Below are 21,851 nucleotides of genomic sequence, written 5' to 3'. Positions count from 1 at the left end.
TGTTGCAGAAAGAAAAATATATATATTACATTATATTACAACCTCAGCCCCTTTCACTAGCAGGGAATATCGGTTTCATAACATTTCGACACTTTCAATGTACAAGTATGCTAAGGGTATTTTGTTTGGGAGGTTTCTTATATATTTATTTATTTTGCAGATGAAAGAAAAGAGGAGAGAAGGAAATGCTGCTTCATGCAATATGGTCTGTGAAGCTGAACTGTTGTCATAGCTGGTATCTCATTTTAACTTTACAGGTCTTGATGAAAAAGGATCCGAGTTCAGGCAGTTATTGAGCGTATGCTCCAGTGACTGCCAGATTGATGCTTCTGTCATACAAGAATGTGACAATAGTTGCTATGGCTTTCCTAATTCGCTTAATTAGATTTTTCCCTGTATAATTAGCACATCTTTAGTCTGAACTTCAAACTATGTCACCAATTTATTTTGAAATTAGAGAAAGTGTTGGAGAGTATTTTATTCCTCTCCTTTCTTGTAAATGTCTGTGCTAAGAACCACTAGGAATATCACAGAGCAAAATTGTTAAGAGGTCAGTATGTGATGTGGAAACAGGCTGTTTGACCTAGTTTTGGCTGTGGCTCAGACATCTGAGCTCACTGAAGGGTGGCTGCGAGGAAAATCTCTCTTTGTTTCATTTCTCAGGATCGAGGTGAAGCTAGTGGGAAAGAGTGGGGTAGCTTTGCAATTATATGAAACAGTATTCAGTTCTAGAGGTCATCGCAGACACAAAAGTATTATCATAGCACAAGAAGGACTGGCTCACCATACAGGGAGGGAAGGAGGAAAGCAGCACTGCAGAGCAAAGAAAGGTACATACACAGTATGAAACTTTGTAAGTCATTTTATTCATATGGGTAACCACAGGAATTCAAAAGCCTTTGCTTTGTCCAGTAAAGTTTCTATCCTTTCATGGGCTCTTGCAGAACTATTGCAAAACTACCAAAAGTTTAATTTTAAAAAGCTCTGTTTTCATACTGCACAATATACTACACAGTTATGACAGGGATGCTGTTGGGGATATTTGGCTGAGGTGGTGTAGTTAAGCTGGAGTTCACTCTATAAATCCCCAAACCTTTATTTTGATTTATTTTTAACATAAAATCTGTTGCTGCTTTAAGACTAAACAGTATAACATATGCAAAGAGAAATTTGTCATTTTGAGAGGCTTCTGAAAAACATGTCAGCACTTTGCTGAAGCTTTGCTCTGTGCACTGCAGCAGCTCCTTAAAGATTTCCAATAGGCTGCTGCATGCCAATACTTCATTACAGAATTGTTTAAAAGCACTTTAGCATGAGGATACATTTCAGTGGAGTGGGAATGGCCCAGGAGAGGTTACAATGGGACTGTGACATCCCCATGCATGACCTAAACCAACATGCATCAAAGGTTGAAGCATCCTCAGCGCTCCCTCCTGCACCACGGCCACCTGGGCTCTCTAGCATCCCTGCAGTGGGTGCTGTCCACACTGTGCCACTCACTCAGCCTCCTTGCAACCACCCGCTTTCCTTTTGCAAACACACACTGTACTGAGCATGACTTTTCCTCTGCCTTTATGGTGACGGAAGCTCAACCGAGCAGCCTTGAGGACAGTGCTCCGTAACACACCATCAGTCCATACGCAGACTTTCCAATGGGAAGTGACAGGGACCTCTGCTTAAATGCAGATGCTACAAAACAGGCCAGGTCACAAAATTTGCCTACACTTTTTTTTTTCTCCTTTTTTTTTTTTTTAATGTGAATTTACATTTGTTACCCTTGAAACACAGCCTCCATACTGGAGAAAAAGGGATGCAATAAAGAACTCTGTCATTTCAAGACATCTGGGTTAAGATTGTTTATAACCCTTTCTTGTCTCTCATAGAAAGAAGTACTAAAATAACTTTTGTAGCAGAGGTTTATGCCACTGCTGGCTGCTTTTATATAAACACCACTGACTAAACTTTCATTACTCCAGAAATATGATTTTCAAAGCAGAAACACTGGAACTAACAATGCTTATGTAAACACAGATGGCCTTGGTATTAATTTGGAGAACAAATGCCAAGAAATTTTGTGAAAGGCAAAAGGTAAAATAAGTTGGCAGACTTAGAATGTCTTACTTTTCTTTAGGAAGCTTTTTTGCATGTGTGCCTTGAAACATACTGATGTCTTCAATTCTAATACTATTAATTTAGTATCATTGCACATACTGCTCCGTAATGGGGAGCAACTTGTGTTAGTCCTTCTTCCTGTGAACTACAACTCCCAATTACATTCCTCAGCTATTTAGTTCCCAAGAACATCTTCAAAGTTTGATAATAATTTATGTTGTCAGTCTATTAAGTCGATTTTACGGGATCCAACACAACCAGCGCCTGCTTACGTGAGGCCTGAGGACTACTCTGGGTCTCTGTGAAGGCCATTTGATATCTGCCTTCATTTATGGCTGACCTTGAAGGAGAGTTCAGTTTGGTAATTTATGGCAAACAGCATCCAGGAAGACCCATTTGCAAGATTCACTGTCACTTAGTGCTAAACGATCGCTCCTGACTCTGAAGACAATCTGAGTCCCTGACAGGGCAATCCCATAAAAAATATTGCCTGGCCACCCAGGTGTCTTTTCCAATTATCTGGAGTAGAAATTAATACTTTTAAAAGCTGCTAGTTTTTGAAAGGTTATTACAATTTATTCCAGTAGTTTCTTTTACACATTATGATGAATTGGTTTATTACGCCGTTATTTTCCATGTCAGCTTTTTAGAAGATTGAATCATAATGTTGAAACGTTAGAGTGAATGGCAAACATATTATTTTACAGCTGAGTAATATATTTCCTCTAAAAAATTGTGCTCTGTTTTTAATAACAGGTAATTTTATGATTATATTTCTTAATGCTGTTGTCCCACATTATTTATTTCTATGTAGTAAGGACTGGAGGACTTTCTTTTAAGATGTCAGTGATAGCTTGGACAGGACATGAAATAAATGAAAGTACAATAATCCAAACTGTGAACGGTGCTTGGAAGCATAGCAATTCGTGACTTCTCAATATCAGTTTAATATATGGAGCAGCTCCAGGGAGAATAAATGGTTAGCCTCACTTTAGTGGGCTTCTATATTTAGTAGCAAGTTTTTTTAATGTCGTGTTTTCTTCTCTGATTTTTTTCTTTCTGTGATAATCTCTGGGTGCTATTTTTGTTCCCCAAATCCTCTCCAAATGATCTATAAAAGGACAGTAATTAGCATTTTAATGGGAATAGTTGAATCTCACTGTTTCCCTACAGCGAGCATATTCTTATTTATGTAGAGCTCAGCAATACTCAAAGACATAAGAAATTCATCGTTTCATTTTCTTTTTTTTTTGGAAGCTGGGAGAGGGGAAACCAGGGTGGAGGAGGAGAAGCAGCAAAGCTAAAACTCCCATCCTTTTTTTACACTGTATCTGCATGTAGAATAGTTTCTTTTTCCAGCATGAATTACAAATTTTTGGCTCTCTATCATCAGTTCTGCAGGTGGCTGAATACTTTGAACTCCCATTGACTTCTTTCACAGCACAATAAAGTTTCCATCCTGAGGTGCACAGCAATGCCCCATGTTTTTTTTAATTGGAACAATTATCTCAAAATGGTTTAGTACAAAGTGCTATTTCAAAAAGACAATTTCCTGTAGGTAAATGGTGTCAATTTCAAAAGTTGTAGGTTACTGCTAATGAGTGTCTGACACTATTTTTCAAGCAAGCACATGTATAGATAAAGCTCTGGAACACAGCCCAAATGTTTAGAGTAAGACACCTACAGCTCAAATAGTCAGATAATGGCATCAAAAATAATCTTCCCTCAAAACCAGAACTTCTTCCCCCTCACCATCAGAAACCCTTCTGTCAGCTATGTGAAGGGCTACCTACAGTACAATTTGAGGACCTCACAGATATTACTGATTTTCTTCCTCCATTTCATTAGGCTGATTTGCATGGCAGCGTGGAGGGTAAGGCCCTGATGAATTTGTCTTCTGTGTGATGTGAGAAATAATTTAACTTTATAATAGATAATGTTTGGATTCCTGCTTCATGCCTTAGCCACAGGCCTTATGTAATGGAATAGTTCACAAAAGGCAGTATGGTTTTATGGATAAGTAACAGATTATATTGTAGGAGAGAAGGGCACAGTTCCTGGCTTAGCTGGCACAAGCTGGCAGTGCGATGTGTGAGATCATGGAGCTGATCTGCCTCTAGGCCTCACAAGGAGGTGTGTGCCCCAGCCTCATCCAGACGCCTCTACAGGAGATCCCGGGGTGTGACAGCCCCTTCACCCTCCACACGGCTCAGATATGGCATTTGTGAATATTCACACAATGTTGCTGAACAGTGCTGAACTGTGTGTACATCACAAGGTTCATGGATTTAGCAGACCACAAATCAGTAAATCTGTGGCTATTCTGACCAATCTGTTCATTCTTAAAAGTAAATGCTTCCTGACTCTACTCAGTTATATTCTGTAGAAATGCTGGTGGAGATGATTTAGGAAAGATGGGTTTCCCAGGCCTATAAATACTTTTCCCACTTTATCATATTAATATCAATACAAACGGTCACATACCTGAAATTCAAATCCATGGAGGATCCATTTCCAGATATTTCTGGTTAAAACACTGAGACTATAAATAGCGATATATACCTAGCAGCCTCTTGTTTTTCTGAATATCAAGATTTATTTCCCCTCAAGATAAATATTGACCTTGGCTTTAAACTGGTCAGAATTAATCTTTCTGGTCAATAAATCTTGGTATTCCCTTCCACAGAAATCAATATCTGTTTAATATCAAGTTATTGAATGAAATTAATAAATTTAGCTCTTCATGAAGATTTCCATAAATGATGAACAGTACAAATTTAAGAGGCTTCAAAAGGCTCACAACATACTATATGGACTATTTCAGTTTAATGTTAAGAAACTGCTGAACTGTGCATTAAATAAATTACTGTATTTCTCAGAGAGTTACAGTAAGGTCTATTAAGTACTTATTTAAAGACTTGGCAACAGTGAGCAACAATAAATAATTCAAGTAGCACCTCTAATCTTGTTTTCTTTCTCTTTAATTGGTTTTACAGCATTGTTTTGACATTTACCCTTGAATTTAAAAAAAAAAAAATACAAAAAAGAAAATGCATGCAGTGCACTAATCCAGCTGCCAATTGAGTACTTACATATTGATGCATCAGAAAAGCAGAGGAGCTCCACTCTGTCTTCAGAGCTTGCAAAGCCCATTATTGTGTGAAGTAGTATGGGTTTCTGGGCTGAAGAACTCTTTGCTTATATAGATGTACAAGTTCACTCAAAGTTATTTAAAAAATATAGAGATATTGCATCATCACCTCAGTGAGGCTCCAGAGCAGATACATAAGAGACCATGTCTGATGTATTGCCCAGGGAGGCATCTAGGTGCCAAAAAATTGTCAAGAAGGACAGATGGATCTGGAAGAGCTCAACGGGTCAAAAACTCAAAGAAGGAGAGACAGCACTTTTGCCGTCCGGGTTTCCCCACCCTGTTGAGAACTCTGGAGTGACTATAGCCTTCAGGTTCTGAATTCAAAGGGAATGTGTCAGGTCATATTTGAACTCAGCTTTAAGAACTGGAGAAATTGTTGTTGGTTTTGGTTTTAATTAAGTTTACAGAAAATAAGACATAGTTTGGTTTATGCAACAGTTTTTCAAAATTTTGTGTCTAAAATATTTTGTGTTAATTGGTCTTTTTATTCAAAATTATAATGTTTATAAACAGGATTTCTTTCAAGTTCATTTTTTACTGAAGAGAGAAGAGGGAAAGAAAAGCCACATATTTTCCTTTCTTTGTGATTTAATTTTGTTATATAATTTTTTCTGAGGATATGCAAGGTACAAGTTTGCATGTGTGTGTGTGTGTGTGTAGGTAAATAAACACATACATAGAGATATGAGAAACTAGATTATACTGGCCCATTTTGAGCAATGTATGAATATATTCAAAGCATACATTTAGCGAACGCCAAATTGGTAAAAATATGGCACATACTGCTTTTAGATATCATATTGGCACCTCTTGGAACTTCAGATGGAAGGATTAACACTTTTGTCATGTACATATCACCTCCATGCATATTCATATTAAGACTTCTATGCATAGTAAGTAATTTCTTTCTCTAACAGACACTGTATGGTTTTGTATGTGTATCCACTTTTCAAAAAAATTACATTTTCCAACACATTCTTCTCTTTCTTTAATTCTAAAAAAAAAGATACTTTGAATACAGCATTCTTACTGTGTACTAAAATATAGAAGCTAAAGACAAAGTAACCATTAATCAGTGTAAAACTGAAAAATATATTTTTATTACCCAGGAAAGGTGGAAATACTCTTCTCACTTACTTATAAGTTCTCATGCTCCCAGCATTCCTTTTAACAGAACATAATTTTTTTTAAAAAAAGCTGTTCCCTTTGTACCTAGTTCATGAGGTGTTCCCAGTGCACAGAAGCCCTGCAATACCTTCCTAGAGAGATATTCTACTGAATACTGGAAGACTGCAATAAAGTTAGTATATTCCCCTCTGACAGTAATGAATTTCCCATCTCTCCCTTATGATATTTGGTTGAGGTGATACATATTCACACCTCCCCAGTAGGTCCAGACACTAAAGGTAAAACCTATTGGTCTTATTTTCCATTTGGTTTTCTACATTTGTCTATCAATATACATCCTTGTGAAGCTTAATGGTCTTACCATATTAATTTCTTCACTATATTAGTTATACTTAATATTCAACTCACCATGAAACATGAAACAAATATAATTAGTTCCATCTTTGTTTCCAGCCAGGTTATTAACAATTCATTATTAGGATAAAGTAGCTTTTATATACCATATTTAGCCATCCACAAGCAAGGATTGCATTGCTAGCTCTGCTGATAGCTTGCCAAGTGAACCGGGTTAAATAACTTCACTGCTTGTACTCCATTCCCTCATCAAGAAAGAGAAACATTTAACATTAAGTCCTTAGAGCTTGTTCTGAGCTCTGGGAAACAAAACCCCTATGCATTATTAATATTTGTGTTGCAGTAGTGTAACAGTCACCCAGTAGAATAACTGGGTGAGATTCATCTCACTTGACACTGGCTGAAGAAGAACTAGGAGTCAAGCCTGAGTTAGTTGGTTACCCATTAAGACCTACTCTCTAAAGAGAAAGACAACCTTCCACAAGTGACAGGTGCTATCTATCTCAAAATGGTATCATAGGCTGAGATGAACTGCCTTTGGGAGGTACCTGTTACTCTCCGTTGAGAGATCCCCCATAGCTTGATTAAATTTGAAACCTAGGCAATTAATCAAGTACCTAAATATATGTCCCTAACACATTTTGAGGTGCAACAGTGTATCACAACTCTGAAAGGTGGGAGTCCTCTAACATTCCTGTGTCATACCTGTTAGCACCATGCATGTATATTGAATTATCACAGAGCATCTCAGTTGGCATTAAATGCTTATGTCTAGGTACCTGAATTACTCCTCACATTTATAGGGCAGTGCAGTTGAAGGAATTTTTCCTTATCCTTACATAACATACAGTGAGTCTTACACATAGGCATAATGTTACAGCATTTGGGCAAGAGATGTCTTGAGAACATGCTTTGACATGCAAAAGCAATATTTCCTCAAAATTAAAAATAATGTTTTTTCATGTAAATAAATTCTTTTTGTCAGTCAATTTTATTTTTTTCCACCCTAATATGCCACTGGTATTTAGCTTGCCTTACTTAACACACTGTCATGGTGGTAGGACTAAAGAAATAACTCTGTGGTTTACACTCTTAAAATAATTATTCTGGTCTGGTTTTCTTTTCTTTTTCTTTTCTTTTCTTTTCTTTTCTTTTCTTTTCTTTTCTTTTCTTTTCTTTTCTTTTCTTTTCTTTTCTTTTCTTTTCTTTTCTTTTCTTTTCTTTTCTTTTCTTTTCTTTTCTTTTCTTTTCTTTTCCTCTTTTCTTTTCTTTTCTTTTCTTTTCTTTTCTTTTCTTTTCTTTTCTTTTCTTTTCTTTTCTTTTCTTTTCTTTTCTTTTCTTTTCTTTTCTTTTCTTTTCTTTTCTTTTCTTTTCTTTTCTTTTCTTTTCTTGGAACATGTTCTGTCTGCAAACACACAACTTGTTTTCTAAAAGAGTTCTTTCTCAAAAAGAAAATAAAATCAAATAATATTGATCTAATTGTGCACTTACTAATGAGTGTCTTGGGAAAGCAAATAATTCAGGAAAAGGAGGTGACATGTTTGTAGTTTGGCCATACCTATTATCATCTTAATTTCATAAAAGTATAGACTGACCTTGAATTGACCATGCATTTTACAAGCTCAGATGAACAGTTATGCAACCAGATCAGCTACCACTCGAGAGAGCAAAAGCAGTCATCTGACCAGTCACTTGAATTCAAGAATAGATAATTCATAAACCTATAGCTTTTGCATACCATTTTTAAATAAATCCCTATAGTGGTTTTTCTTTGTAGTTACATTGCAGGCACACTATGGTTTAGGCAACTTTGTAATTTCCTTTGAATTTACATTTGCCAGTCTAACAAGTTTAGCTTTCATATCCTTAGCAAAACATCTTATTGGGAGACTCATTCTCTCAGATGGCCTAATTCAGCTCCCATTAAAGTCAATGAAATTACCTTGTTGGCTTAAGTGAAAACTGTTATATACTACACACAGAACAGCTGTGCCGGATCAGCTCAAAAGTTCATTTAGTCCAGTATCCCATTTCTGACAAGAATAAATAAAGCATGCTTGTGGAAGAAGTCTAAGAAACAGGGCAAATACTGAGTGATACTTTAACTTGCACCCTTGCTACTCCCAGTAATTTGCATTTCAGAGACTTTGTGAGCTGTATGTTGTAATCACTTCACTGTGTTTAATAGCTTTTGATGGATTTTTCATTGAAAGTCTTCAATCTGCCTTTGAATCCACTTACACTTTTGACGTTCACAAAGAGTTCGACAACTGAATTATGCCTTATTTGAAAAAGTACTTCCTTTTGTTTATTTTAAATCTCCTAATGATAATCTCATTTGTTTTTTCCTAGTTCTTGCATCCTGAAAAATAATGGATAATCAGTCTCTTGTTCAGTATCTCCACAAAATTATTAATTTTATAAAATTAAATCATATTTTCCTTCTACCAATATTCCTTTTTCAACCTGAAGAGTTCCAATTTATGTAATTACCACTCACAGGGAGGTCATTGCCCAACATTATGATTCTTCTTTGAAGAATCTGTAATTCTACTTTGTCTCTTTTGAAGTAACACAACCAGAACTATCTGCAGAATTCAATATGTAGGCAAACCAGGAATGCACCCAGTGATGTGACAATTTTCCTCTTTTATTATCCCTTCCTTTTCTACTATTTCTTTGTTACTTTAACTTCCCTGACCATTGATATTTTGCACAGAGCTATTTGCATCCATTTCTCCTGATGGGCAAGAGCTGATTTTCATGACCATGCTTTAGTGTGCATGTATACTTAAGGTTGTTCCTACCAACATACATTAGTTTGCCTTTTTCAACACTGAATTTTGTCTGCCATCTCATTTTCCTGTCATTTGATACCATGAAATTCCTCTGTATCTCTTCTCAATCAGGGTTTTTTTAGATTAACATAAAATTTTTGTCATACTGACTGTTTCATTATTCAACTTCACTATTCAGCTCACTATTCAACTCAGTTTCCAAATCAGTTTTGACTATGTGTAATGACAAATCACAACAGAGACTCTCTCTTTTAGAGAGCTGGTTATTGCTCATTAGTGACTAAAGCTATTAATTAGAAAGAACCAGAATTTTGAGGTAGTCCTTGAACCGAAGTTTTACAGTGTCATAACTTCCCACCTGCGTGTGGAAATGCACCCTCAAAGATGGGTCTCTGTGGGAATCCCAACTCCTCAAAGTTTCCTTTCTCTGATACGTTCTCACCCATTCTCTCACCCCAGACAGGTGAATATGCCTTCACATTGTAATTTGAGATTAAACCAGTGTTTACTTCTTTCAGTGGCAACTGTGAGCATTCAGGGATGATGCTCTCCAGACAGTCCAGCAACCTTTACTCCAAGGCTTCCAAGTGGTCATAGTCCCACCCTCCAGCAGGGCTGGGCTCTGTTCTCTGCACTGAGTATGCAGATTTTAGTGCCTCCTAGAACCCTCTTAGTACTGGCAACAGGGCTTGTCCGAGCAAGGCATTTGACACATTCTAGTCTGGGTGGTACCTTCCGGAGGTTGTGCAAAACTGTTTCTGGTAACCTTTTTGAACAAAAGTCTCTCCCATGCTTTTGTTCCTCTGTAAGTGCTCATACTAGTTAGTATACAAAGGTATTAGTTTCAGATCAAAACTTGGATTATATAAGAATATTTTCCTTGTGTAGGTGCAACCTGAAAGATACATTCATAGCCAAGGCACAAGAATTTTTCTGCATCTTCAGAACTGTCCAAACAATTCCTAAGGCAGGTCCTATGGAAGCTCATGTATACAGGGCATGTAAATAATACAGGCATGTAAAGGAAAATAGTGTGTCAGTACAGGGAGTAGTAATCAGGGGTAAGGTGAGGCCAAATCTTGCTGCGCATGAAGGATTTCTCCGTGTTCCAGGAGGAAATATGGAGCTGAAACTCTTGAGTTAAGGAGTTGGTGAATAAGCAGTAGGCAAACTCGGTTTTGGGGCTTTCCAAAATATTTTAAATCTTTGGATAAAGCTTTAGATGTGAATACCAAATCATCAAGGGATTTAAATAGCAACAGATATATGAAAAGTAACAGCAAGAGAGCTCCATATTGTATACATGGTGAAAAAGCACAGATATATAGGTGCATCCCTGAAGGGTGCCGTGACAACAACAAAACCCTTGAAGTTAAAATACTATCTAACATGCTTTAATCAAAAGACATGTGGACCTTTTGGATGCTCTCTTCCATCATTGCTGTGATTAACATCATCTGTTCTTTCTGGCAAGCAAATAAAGAGATAACTAAAACATGCTTAGATGCTCTTGACTGAAATGTGACAAATATGCCTTGCCAGCAGATGAGAAACATCTCTTTCCCAGGGATGGACCCAAGTCAAAAAGTTGTGAAGCTTTTTTTAGTTTATATATGCATGTGAAATTTGGGAGTGGTACACTGCTTGAGTGAAAAAACATCATATAAGTTAGTACGCTTCTTGAGTGAGAACTGATACCAAACATGTCAGGCTATGTGAACTACTTGACGAGATTAATCTAATCATCTGGGTTTTTATCTTTTTTTTCTGAAGAAAATGTGATTTACTTAAATATGCTCTCCATATTTGTCTGGCAGGCTCTTATAACTTCCTATTAATTTTGGACCCATTGACCAAACTTGACAGAAGGTAGAAGTCTCAGTGATAGCTATAAAGAGAAAATTAATACTTGAATTAAGTTTTTGTTACAGTTGTTATTTGGGTATATAAAGCCGTTATTTTCATTATTAGAATATTTTATTCATTATTAGAATATTTTATTTTACTATGTGGAGGGTTGTGTGCCTGGATTAAAATAGAAAATGTTAGAAGTCATAGGTATGATGAACATGTCAAGGTTTAAATGAATTTTGTCATCTGCTTCATTATCTTATTTAGAATGATATTCAGAGTGCTTTGTTTTTTTAAAAAAAAAAAAAAATTACAATTTTTCTAAACAAATCTCTCTGTACATGGAGGTGAACATGGATAACACAGCACAGACTGCATGTTCTGTAGTGTCTCAGTGAAATTTTTACATCTAAAGAACAGCTAGATGTCCCAGGTGTGTTGTAGCATTTCCTCTGGGCTAGTTTATCCTTCTCTCCAACAAATTACAAGATTGTACTGTGTACCTCACCTTGTCAGTGCAAGCAGCAACAGCCACAAGAAATGAGAAGAAAAATGTTTCAAATTGATAAGACTGTAATGGAGCCTGCATTTAAGAACAACCTTTATTAAAGGCTTCCACATATATTCCATGTTAGTAATGATACAGAGAAATGATTACTTATTTTGAGATTTATTTACTTATAGCAAACTGCTTAGCAACTTATTTGCTTACTTATAGCAACTTATAGTATTACTTATAGTATTTTTGAATATTGCTAAGAATCCTGTTTGCCCAGACTGTTCTGTGGAATTTTACCAAGGACTACTGTGTTCATCAAAACAAAGCAGTTTATTGTGAAAATCTACCAAGAACTGCAGTGTTCAGCAAAATATCATGGTTTTGTCCTTGGGAAACAGATGTGCTCTAACTAGTTGGGTCTTGGTAATGAGTAAAGATAGCCATATACAGATGGTAGAAGTTCCATTGGTTCTCTTAGATAAGATAGAATGAGTAAACCGGCTGAAAAACACTCTTGTTATTCAAGAAATTGGCCAAGAGAATCTGTGAATGCTCCGGGGAAAAGTACAAGGTGAGAAAGACTACGAGCCTTCGAGCCTTCGTCCCAAAGACCCCTGAAGACAACCACCATGAGGCAATGCGTAGGTGCAAAGATAACATAAACTGCTGACACCAGCCTTTCGAACTAACCCAGCCTTACTCATGCATATGTATGTTTGTGTTATGTAATCCAATGAATATGTATATCCACACTCTATAAGTTTTTGGTAAAATGTGAGGTGGGGGTGCAAGCTTTGTGGAGAAATCCCCTTGCACCCCGGCGCTGGAGTAAACATACCTGCTTTATAACTCTATTTGAGTTGTAGAGTCTGTTTTCCGCAAGTCAGTAATACTGAAATACTATCAACTGAATACTGTACTTCCTGGTAGATCAGGACATATTTTTAATTTCCTTTAATGTAAAGTATGAAACACAACTAAACATACTACCTGTGAGTGAAAGAGCTGTCATTTTCTTGATAGTACTTAGCATGATGTGTGTGAGTTTCTATTTTAAAAAATGATCTTTTTTTTTCCAGAGGCTAGATATTGGCATATTTTAAAATGTATACATATAACATCCGGTCAAAGAATGCTTGTTCACATGTTGGTTGCTGTTTCAAGAAAAGAGGTCACAATTCTCAAGTTTCAATTTGTTTCACAAGCTAGATCTCAGTCATCAACTTTCCATGGATGAAAAGTTGCCTAAAGATTGTAGATTATCTAACATTGGTAGTTTTCTTGCAGGCAATGAATTACATAGACTTCTGATTTAGTCTACCTTGGTAATTCCTATGCCCCTGTGTTTCTTCTAATCTCAGTTGTAGTTGTCACTACATGCTTCGCACAAGAAAAGCAAATTTATGATTGTAGGATGACTAACACAGAAACAATGAAAGGTGAGAGAGTTTCTTATGATAGTATGTATGTGTGCTGCCCATACAGACAATGGAGCATACTAACTAGTTAACAATAACAGCCACTTTGCTTTCACAGGTGTTTTTACAGATGCTTTCACAGCAATCCTTTCAGATACCCTTTCAGATAACCTTCATTCTTTTAAAATGCTTCTCCTTGAAAACAAATATTCAGATAATTTTCTTTCTCAGAAAGTCCACACTGAGGGAAATGACTTTGCTCAATGCCATGAGGGATTAAAAAAAATGAGTTTGTTCATGTTAAGAGAAAGGATTTTGTGCTAAAGGATGAAGTCAGGAAAATAACTTCATTGCAAGTAAAATATGATGGAGATAAACAAGGGGTATTCACTCTGTGATGAGGGAAGGGACTCAGCTTTCCCTTCCCATACAAGTACAAACACCTTTTTAATTTGTAGGTCACATAAAATATAGTAATAAGGAAAAAAAAGATTTTAAGATAAAATGCTCATCTAAAAACTGCAATTGACAGTTGGCAAGTTTACATTGTGAAGTAAAATTGGGTAAGAGGCTTCAGGTGAAAATTTTGGTCTTAATATTCGGGGTAACTGCAAATAATACAAAAATTAACATGTTTATTCCAGATAAGGGGGGAAAAAAAAAAAATTACTCCTCAACACTTTTTAAACAGAATATTTCAGACTTCTGTGTGATTGTTCCCTACTTTTCAAACCTTAATACCAGAAAGTCAGTTCATAGTTTGAAGGCTGGGCATGGTCTACACATTTGGAATTCTCCCCAAGATGTCCGAAGTCATGCTGAAATCGAATGGTTTGCACATCTATAATGATTTTTACTTTCAAAAAGCAGGTAATCATTCCCACTTCAACAGACTTGATAAATTGGTAAATTGAATACATTTAGAGCAGAGACATGTTTTACTAGCAAAAGAAACAATTCTTTAATGTTGTCTCAAATGTAATCAGGAAGAGATGACAATGAGACAACACTGCCTTATTGCCTACCCCTTTGCGGTTGCAAGTCACCTTGCACAAGTTTGATAAAAAACTGCATGAAATAACACCTAGACATATACTACACTCTGAAAATGGCAACATGATTAATTTTCATTTTATGAGCATCCTAGCAGTCAATTCAGATCCTATCCTCTGCCTCTGTGATACTTATTTCCTTCATTCTCAGTCTTTCACTGACTCTCCTTGCTGACTTCTATACTTCTGCCCCTTTCTTTGCTCTCTCCATCATAACATCCCTGTGCTTTTTCCAATTTATTTTTAAGACACACAGTTCAATATTGGTTCTCTTCTTCTCTGAAACAGCTGAACTATTTTGACTATGAAATTTCCATGCCAAAAACTGAGGCTGAAAAACACACCAGACATAGAAAACTCAAGCCTGTTTCTTCAAAATCTGAGAAAGTTTGAAGCAACAAAAAGCATACTCTAGTGTTAAGAAATATCAGGAAATTTTTACTAAGGTCAGCACTATCTACCTCACCTATAAGTCCTTCCTTTCTAGTGGAGCAAGGGATATGCCTAAGGAGGCAAAAGAAGAGAAGGTTCATGTTCAGATGGTAAAAATGTCCATCTGTTGGACAAACGACCAAATAACAACCCATTCATTTCATTGCCTGACTAATGCCAAGATTTCACTCGAAATCATTTCAGGCTTGTGATGCTGAATTATTTTTATTCATACGCAGTTCAAAGGGAACTAATGACTCTCAGCCCCTTCCACAAGTGAGCATTAACTAATAAGCTGGCCAGGCAGAGATAGGACCTACAGGAGAAATCCCTCTAGACAAGGTATCCGTCTCCCTGGGGAAAAGAAGTTTGCCTCAGGGTTGGCACCCTGGGAAACAGCTGTCTGTCTTAGAAAGCTGAGAACTCCTTTGTAAGCACCAGTGTTGGCAACAGGCTGGCTGTGGGGCTTGTGGTAGCTTTTCCCTCACCAGCAGTTGCCCTAGCTGCTGAAGGACTGCCTCCAGATCCTCTGGATCCTCTTGCACACCTCTCCAGCTCCCACTCCCCGAAACTAAAGAAAGGACAGAACCAATCCAGACTCTTGTCCCCACCACCTTCATGAGCCACTTACTGTGAAAACCCACATCACCAGGTGGGAGAAGAGGCATGCTTCTGGTGGAGAAATTACCAGGTCCTTTGCCTGAGGCTGAGCAGTGTGTTTCCTCAGAAGACATCCTTGGTCTGTGCTAGAGTACCACAACTCCACCCCCTGGGTGGCACCTGCAGGGACTGTGATGGTCTGCAGGAGTGTGTGCCATGGGACAGGACAAGAGACACCAGGCTTCACTCTCAGGTGTCACGAGTGAGTGAGTGCAGCTCAACAAGTCTGATGGATGCTGGTGTGTAACTTTGTGTGTGCACATGAGAAGGTCTTAGATAATGCATGCTCTTTCTGCAATATAATTTGCTGGATTAATTAAATTCAGTCCTTTATTTTCCTTATATCTGGCAGGAAACATAAGCTATTTTTTGTTCTGTCAAACACTAAATCACTTTCTTTTGTTGAATGGAAAAAAAAAAAAAAAAGTAAGTATTTTTGGTTTGCATGTTCTCCAGTAGCTGAAATTTTGAAAAATGTTTAGTAGCTTAAATCCCCAAATGGTCTGTCTTATCACTCAGCTGTAAAAGGCAATTTGAAACAGAAAGTTTCATACATTATTTAAAGCCTTGTAGATTTGTTATTTCCTGAAGGCCATTCTAATTTCATGATGCTGTTTGTTTGCTAGGATTTTCTCAGCATAGCTGTCTTGAAGATTTAGGTTAAAAATAACAAATATATCATACAAATAGTAAAAATGTCAGAAATTGGTGGGGGAAATTCATAGGATTCTTAAATATTAAAAGCAATGTGGAGGACTGATGCAGTAAAACAGAGATAGATTTTAATTTCCAGAGACTTCAAAAGTGTTTTTCACTGGTTTGGTTTACTGGTATTATTCTTAAAGGAATGCCTTGTCAATCAAGTGTTAGTCTTTAAAACTTCCTTAGATAGACTGGTAAGAACCATGCCCCTTTAAATCTTCACACAACATCTTTTTGCATGAAATCTAATAACCAACATCCCAGTTATATTCCAGATTTCCATCGTAATTACTTTTCCCTTAACAAAGCATCTTGGACCCTGCAGAAGGATGCTGTGGAGGTGGAGGGGTTCCCCTTCACACTGCAACACCACAGCCCTCACATACTGGGCAGGGCAGGAGGGCTCACATGCTTCTCTGCTGCACTGAGCACTACAGACAGGCTTCAACCATGCTGAATGGTACATTGCATAGAATCCTACAATGAATCATAGAATGATTTGGGTTGGAAGGGACCTTAAAGATCATCTAGTTCCAACCCCACTGCCATGGGCAGGGACACCTTCTACTAGACCAGGTTGCTCAAAGCCACATCCAACCTGGCCCCGAACACTTCCAGGGAGGGGGCATCCACAACTTCTCTGGACAACCTCTTCCAGTGTCTCACCACCCTCACAGTAAAGAATTTCTTCATTATATCTAATCTAAATCTACCTTCTTTCTGTTTAAATCCATTACCCCTTGTCCTGTCACTACATACCCTTGTAAAAAGTCCCTCTCCGGCTTTCTTGTAGGCCCCCTCTAAGTACTGTAAGGCCACTGTAGGGTTTCTCTGGAGCCTTCTCTTCTCCAGGCTGAACACCCCAACTCTCTCAGCCTGTCCTCATAAGGTAGGTCTCCAGCCCCCTGATCATCTTCATGGGCCCTCCTCTGGACCCACTCAAGTAGTTCCATGTCATTCTTATACCGGGGGCCCAGAGCTGGACATGGGACTCCAGGTGAGGTCTCATGAGAGTGGAGTAATGGGGAAGAATCACCTCCCTTGACCTGCTAACCACACTTCTCTTGAAGCAGCCCAGCATACAGTTGGCTTTCTGGGCTGTGAGTGCACATTGCTGGCTCATAGTCAGTTTTCCATCCACTAATACCCTCAAGTCCTTCTCCCCAGGGCTGCTCTCAATCCACTTATCACCCAGGCTGTATTTGTGCTTGGAATTGCCTCGACCCATGTGCAGGACCTTGCACTTGTCCTTGCTGAACTTTGTAAGGTTTGCACATACCCACCTCTCCAGCCTGTCCAGGTCCCTCTGGATGGCATCTCCCTCCCCTCCAGCATGTCGACCACACCACACAGCTTGGTGTTGTTGACAAACTTGCTGAGGGTGCACTCAATCCCACTGTCTGTGTCACCAACAGAGATGTTAAACAGCGCCGGTCCCAACACCGACCCCTGAGGAATGCCACTCATCACTGCTCTCCACTTGGACATTGAGCCATTGATGACAACTCTTTGAGTGCGACCATCCAGACAATTCCTATCCACTGCGTGGTCCATCCATCAAACCCATGTTTCTTCAATTTAGAGACAAGGATGTCATGTGGGACAGTGAAACAATGCAGATAACCACAGTTACAGGTTTTGCTGCCCAGTGTAATTTCTCACCTAAGATTCTGGTCCAGTGTGCTGCGAATTACATGTGGGGTTTTTTGCATGGAAACTCTCATGCCAAAGTCTTTATAGGATCTAGGCTTGCCTCATATGAAAGAAAATAATACTATCCACCCTTTATAAGCAGGGCATCATATACCCCAAGTAACATTAACATGATTAGCAGAACCAGGAAAGGAAGCTAGAAATCATGCTGTCTAATGTACTTTAATCTTAAGGTTAAAAAAAAAAAAAAAAAAAGAACAAACCCACAAACTTTACCTTGATGCAAGGCAAGTGAAAGGCAATACCCCTCAGGCCACTGGTGGCTACAAGTGTCAACTTCTTGGAAAACAAGAGGTGCAGTTAGTGCCGCTGTGATCCCCGCTGCAATCAGAAAAGTGCAGCCAGTCAAGAACTCCCTGCAGACATCAGGAATAAGAAGGGATGCAAAAGGGAGCTTCCCAGCACGAGTTCCTGCACCTGCTCCCTATGCTGGGGCTCTTCCTTCCTTCAAAGGCTTTCTTTTTGGTCTATATATAGAAGAAATGCAGATGTCTGTTGTGAGGAGGTGGAACGCACAGCAGAATAGTTGCTTTCCAAAGCTACAGAAGTTAAGGCACCTGCAATAATGCACTTGACTCATCCTGTACGTTGCACTGAATCAGCATCTTAGAGCAAAGAAGGGATTGCATGCAGCAAGGTCATATGCAACTCGTGACAATCAGCCTTAGAGTACTAAGAAGCAAGCCCATCTTATTTTAGTCACTTTAGTAAAATCATTATGGAAAAAGGTTACCTGGGACTAAAGGGATTCTAAACACTCTTCCATTAACAAACTAATGTCATGCAACAGGAAGAGGTTGCAAGCTGAGATGTATTCCTCATCATTGTGCCTGAATCACGGTCTCACTGCCATGGCTTGCCTGAATGAAACAAGCAGTGCTACCCTGTGGCTGCCCTCCAGACCTCCACCCCACACATCCATGCTGGTGGTGGAACCAGGCTGTGATGAGCATATCACAGATGGTGTGCTCACTGCTGAACTGCCTGTGCGTTCATGTAGGAGAGAAAGGGATCTCCAACCGCTTGTTCCTAGCATGCTACTCTCAGTCTTACTTTGGTGAGGACATTATGGTAGGCATGGATGGGAGAAGCCTTATGTCTTTCCTCTTTAATTCCTCCCAGTCCTGCTATGGAAATGGAAATTAGCTGGGCAGGGAACAGATAGGGGTAGCTTACTCCCTCCATGGACTGAATGGAAAGCAAGGACATAAGATTTGTTTGCATACATCTTGGTTGTCTATAAACCAGTTGTTGATTTTCATAATTTCTAGCTCTTAGAAGTTTTCTGCCTTGGGGACTGGGTTTGTTTTTTGTTGAAAACTGGTCTCTGTCTTCAGCTGTTACCAGGGGGGTTATAAAATTACCTTGAAAGAAAGATTAGTGTAAGTTTGCTTCCTTTTTTACTCATATCCGTACGTAGCTGAACTTTTATTTGACTCATACCTATACACTGGAAGACTTTTTAAAAGGGCTATCACTATTGAGGAATTTTATATACTAACCCCCAAGCTGATGTAGGAGCACATAACAGATTCCCAGCTCTCCATTCAGCTTATTTGTATGCAAGGCAAATTGAGTTCTACAGAATTGTTTCACCAGCCTACAGGCAGAATCAGGCCTTCAATTTTATATTCAGAGTTTGATGGAAATTTTTCACCTGAAAAGGTTTTCAATAAAAAGCAGGAGCATTATTGATGAAAATGTTTGTGATTATAAACTACATTATGAACTGCCTCTTGAAATGATTGTTTATTTGTTTTTGCTGGTATCTGTCCAGCTGGCTAGAGAAAAATAAGCATCTTCCAGACTATTTTTTGTCAGTCTTCTGATGGAAAATGTTGAGGGGGGAAATGGCAACCATGTGAAACAAAGCAGCATTTTTCAAAATACTATTTGTTTAGAAAAAATGCTCATTTCTCACTCCTTGAAATTTTAACAGCTCTAATTCTTATGTATACATGAAAGGAAGAGAAGAATTGTTCCACTAACTTGTCCCATTAAGCAGAAAAACTTGCCCATATGTCTTGCTTGCTCATGGCTCTCAGCCATTTTTCATCACATTTTGCCCATTTACATCCTTTCTCCACCCCCCGCCTCCATAGCCCCATGCCATTTGCAGAACACTTACAGGTGCTGTTTTTCACTGGTGTTCCCCAGGCTGCTCCCACACCAGGGTGACTGCTTAATTCAGCATGCTGGCAGGGCTCCACACTGAGCCCTCGCCAAGATTTCCCCTCTCTCCCCCTTGGTATATGAATGAGTGCAAAATAAACTTGGCAGAAATTTGTATTCAGGTTTACACGGACTGAGCACAGAGTTTTGATGGGCTGACCAACTTATCACAAGTTTTCACTTTTCTTCTGGTCACAGGTAGAAAGGTCATCACATTTTCAGTTTACTCTGTAGAAGAAAAGAGCTGCATACAATTAATGAAAGTCATAAGAGCAGTTCAACTGTGCTGTTAGGTTCAGAGCATGAAAGATCATATATCACTGTAACCTACCTAACCTTCCCTGTACTAAATGACAAACTGCTGGAAATAGCCTTTGGGTCAGGTCTCATATTCACTAAAATACTTGTCCTTCAGCTGAGGACTCTGTTGAACTCATATATCATTCAGCATCTTAAATCACACAGACTTGCATAAATGCTAAATACTAATTAAGATTAAAAAAAATTAGTGAAAGATAAAGTCTATGAAATGGGTCAAATAAAGGCTTAATTATATTAAGAATTTATCTTTTTAGGTGACCTTAGGAAGATATAAGACTGCAATTTTCTATTAGGTTGCTGCTGTACTTCTTGCTGCAACTCATGTCATCCTCAGAACCCATTCAGACTACAGGTTGTGCTTATCCAGAAACAGATTTCTCGTTGAACACTTCAAGAAGCAGGACGTAGTAACATGGCTGAGCTCACAGGGCCTTGGCTGGTGATGAGAAGCTTTTCAAATTTCCCTTACATAGTTTGATTAATGGATCTCAATTAACAGTTCTTAAAATGTTTTATTTCAAAGGTTTTATTTCTCATAGAGGGCATCATTTGCTGGGAAAATGTTATTTGAAACATTTCAAGGACTGATATAAAAATGCATTTTGGAATAAAACAGAAACTATAGGTGGTAGCTTGTACAGTTAAGTACACCACAAAGTAATTATTACTTAAGCACTGGTCTGTGCATGCTAAATGCTTTCTGAGCAGTGTTTCTGCCCTGAGGAACAAACACGCTAAGAGGAGACAGATAAATAGTCAGTGGACACTGAAAAAGGGAAGGTGAAAGACAATTTATATATCAAATCAGTCAATTCCCTGCAAGTAGCATGGTAGAAATGTCAGGGTTTTTTATGTGGTAGAAGGCAGGAAAGTAGCAGATATGCTCAGGGAGGTTGAGCAGTGAATATAGAGCTTTTAGGTGATGGAGAAGCTGACAAACTGGCTGCTTTGATGTGAATTGAATTGCACTGGGGTTTTCAGAACTAAGTTACACAACTTTGTGTAGGGCACATGGTATAAATAATGAAAAAGAGAAGGTGACATGGTACTGAGTCATATGTTTTGAGATAAGATATGAGTTGCTGGCAGGGAGATGCAAGACCTATTCTGAGCACAGCTGCAGAGAGGACTCAGATGAGAGAGGGGACAAGGGAGGGGAGGAGGAGATATGATGCAGGGGGTCAGGAGGAGTTGCATACACATGACAAGCACTTTTCTTCTGCATTTCAAATATAATGTTAGCACAATAGACATATTTAAAAATAAGAATATGAACAAGCTTGTTCCTGCCCTCTCTCTATTCCTAGAAATCGGACACAAAAGGTGGCACAGTGCTACCTCAATTTACTTCTGTTGTATTCCTTCTGCACCTGGCCTGCTGCAAGTGTGTTATTACTGCTGGCCTCTGAGTCTAATTCAGGAGCTCCTGATGCAGAGGTGTAATCCCGCCTATCAGCTGAGCTATAGCATGTGCTGTGCTGTGCT

At 38.5% G+C, this 21,851-nt stretch overlaps 1 protein-coding gene and 1 long non-coding RNA gene across 4 annotated transcripts in view; one reads left to right on the top strand and one right to left on the bottom strand.

Annotated features, from left to right (window-relative positions):
• Positions 1 to 21,851, top strand: part of HS3ST5 (heparan sulfate-glucosamine 3-sulfotransferase 5) — a 210,868-nt gene that overhangs the window by 145,837 nt on the left and 43,180 nt on the right. The gene's annotated exons all lie outside the window — the stretch shown is intronic.
• Positions 8,142 to 20,026, bottom strand: LOC141941774 (uncharacterized). The gene is made up of 3 exons (XR_012628419.1): positions 20,002 to 20,026; positions 18,090 to 18,194; positions 8,142 to 8,153 (listed from the first exon to the last, which is right to left on the bottom strand). It is a non-coding gene; the product is annotated as an uncharacterized LOC141941774 (long non-coding RNA).

Source organism: Strix uralensis, chromosome 3 (assembly GCF_047716275.1).
Source record: "Strix uralensis isolate ZFMK-TIS-50842 chromosome 3, bStrUra1, whole genome shotgun sequence".
Classification (NCBI taxonomy): Eukaryota; Metazoa; Chordata; class Aves; order Strigiformes; family Strigidae; genus Strix; species Strix uralensis.
The sequence above is the reverse complement of the archived record's forward strand: the minus strand, read 5'-3'. Positions and strand labels throughout refer to the sequence as shown.